Below are 2,895 nucleotides of genomic sequence, written 5' to 3' on the forward strand. Positions count from 1 at the left end.
CCCGTCCCCCTCCTGCCTGCCGCTTGCTCTGAAGCCGGCAGCAGGCTCCCCTGACGTGAGGTCCGGGGGCTTTGGTCTGGCGAGCGGGACCGGAATGGGGATCTTTTATTTCTTCATTCCTTATCAGCATCCTCTGTTCAGGGAACGTTCGTTCTTGCCACGATCCAGGTGCCGGTGATGCTGCCTAGTACAGGTCCCCATGACAGCTGCTTTAGCGCTGCTTCTCTTGGAAGGAAAAAATGCCAGAGCTTTCCCTCTCCACAGACGGCAGCGTCTTTAACATCCCGTGCGCACGGGATGCACTTCGGTGAACTTGTGTGTTGAACCTCAGGTCCTTCCTGTAGGACTTCCTGAAAACAGCCAAGGGGGAAAGAGGCCAGCGACCTCCAGCCTCGGACACCGGGAGGCGGAATGCCCCGAGGAGGCAGGAAAATCCCGGCACAGCTTGCTTGTTTCGAGGTGACCCGCTGAGTCCCTGTTTATTCTGGTGGAGATGGTGGCTGTTGTGCCTCAAGGGGCTCTCAGAAAAACTTCCAGCCTTGCCTTGCCAAGGCTCAGGGGCAATCACATCTTGTTTTTTGTGTTCTGGAGCAATATTTATTCCTGAGGATCGTGTGAGCAGGTATATACAGAGGGATGTACGTATATACACCTCCGGAGGGCTGCAGAGATTGCAGGGGTTTTTAGCAGCACATGGGCAGTCCTGGGGGGATGCTGTTGCTCGTGACTTTGCCAGGCAGCCTCAGAGGACAAACTGACGGCATGAGGACAGTTGGCAGTAACGTAAATGGTGTGGGCACAGCTCCATGCACAGCGTCCTTCATGGTCAGAGAGCTTTGCAGATATCGATCCTTATGTAAGGATAAACTAGGTTGGGTTTCCATAATAGAGCCCACATCTTACTTAGTGTCTGATCTTTTTGATCTGGTGAGGCTGCTCCTTGCACTGGATCCTCCCACCTCTCCTCACCTGCTTGCAGGGCTGACCTCGGATTTAGAGACAGCAGCAAGAAACTTCAGCTGTAGCAAATCTTCCACCAAGCAGAGCAGCGTCTTCCCTGCTCCTGCCAGATGCCTTCACTTACTGTCCAGATAAAGGCTGAGGTGGAAACACTTGGTTTGCTTTGAACATCTGAATCTTGCCTGATCTGTTCTGTTGTCGCATCAGAAGAGCAGAACTGCAGTGGTTAGTTGGGCTTCCTCTCCCCACGTGCCCTGTGAGGCGTTGACAGCCCAGCAACTTGAAAGGGAGATCACCAAGTCACAGGCTGGTTTGGGTTGAAGGGACCTTCCAGGCTCCCCCAGCCCAGCCCCTGCAGGGAGCAGGGACACCTGCACCCAGAGCAGGGGGCTCAGAGCCCCAAGGGCCAACCTGACCTGCCATGGGGACAGGGATGGGGCTTCTGCCACCTCTCGGGGCAACCTGGGCCGGGGTCTCACCACCCTCAGAGTAAACAGTTTCTCCTTCCCTCTGCTCTCAATCTCCCTCTGTCAGCTGAACCATCACCCTTGTCCTGTCCCCACAGCCCCTGCTGCACAGCCCCTCCCCAGCTCTCTGCCATCCCCCTGCAGCACTGAACGGCAGGCGAGCCCCCCCCCCCTTGCCCTGTCCCCACAGCCCCTCCTGACCAGCCCCTCCCCAGCTCTCTGACAGCCCCTTGCAGCACTGACAGGCTGCACCAAGGTCTTCCAGTACTGCAGATACTGTCAATGTTCTGACCGTCTCTTAACGTTTTTCTAGCACTGTTCTCTTTTCCCCACGCTCCATCCTAACGCTTCAATTTCTTGGTTGATGCTGGGCGGGATTTCTCTGTGCAAGGACCTAACTGCACATTTCGCTAAGCAAACCCGTCTTGTGCAGCTGCTCAGGGCACGCTGTGGTGGATCTATCAAGCATTCCCTCCGTGCTTCTGCTGTGGCTCTTCTCAGGCCAGGTGTTCAAAGGTTTGCCAGCCCTGAGCTTAAAAACCATCAGCCAGACATTAAAAACAAACAAAAAACTGCCACGGGATGATGTAAGTGGCTATTTTTAAAAAAGTGTGTTCTTAATTTGCTTTCTCACCCTGATTTCTGATTGTCCTGGAGATTTCTGCATGTCTGTATGAGCTGCCAGGAATCTCAGTATTTCACTTGAGGCAGGACCTTGGAGAAGATGATGCCAGCCCTCAGGGTAAGAGCTGTTGTGGGCTGTGTGTAGGCTGTGGTACTGTGAACCTTCCAGTGAAGCCTGGAGCCAAGGCGGGCTTTCCCATGCGTCGTTCACGTTGGGGTAACACGGTTGGGAAGCCCTGTGGACTTTTTATCCGAGTGTTTTTCTCTTAACTGGTGTCACAGAGCACTGAAGCCGGAACAGACGCTGTCTTGTGCTCTTAGGGAACGGGGCTTTCACCGTAGCTTTGTTCTGGAGGAGATGGGGTGTGGTATCCTCTGGAAGGATACGGTGCTCCTGTCGGCATAGCCCGAGGAAAAACTGTCAAGTCATCAAACTGTGAGTAAAGAGGCTGTAACATCCCCGCTTTCTGTCTAGCGAAGCGTGCAGCTGCGGTTGGTAGAGCAGAGCCGTCATCTGAAGGAGGAGCTGTTGTCCCTGCTTCCGTAGTTTTCATCTCTGTGCTGGTACCAGGCTTGGCATTGCTCTTCTGCACCCGTCAATGGCACCGTCTGCGCGGAGGGGCCTGCCTGGTTCAAAAGGATGGATGTTGGAGGATCACACCTGAAAGCCCCAGGAAAGATTGGCGTTGTTCTGAGACCTCTAAAAATGTGACTGGGAGCTGTGAACCTCCTGGCACTTGCTGTGCTAGTCCAGCGCTGTCCGGGCATGGGGCTGGCCTGTGCTTGTGCTGCTGGCAAGATCCTGGCAGATGCTGTGCAGCAGCCGCTGTACCAACGGGCGAGG

Source organism: Buceros rhinoceros, unplaced genomic scaffold (genome assembly GCF_000710305.1).
Source record: "Buceros rhinoceros silvestris isolate BGI_N320 unplaced genomic scaffold, ASM71030v1 scaffold7670, whole genome shotgun sequence".
Classification (NCBI taxonomy): domain Eukaryota; kingdom Metazoa; phylum Chordata; class Aves; order Bucerotiformes; family Bucerotidae; genus Buceros; species Buceros rhinoceros.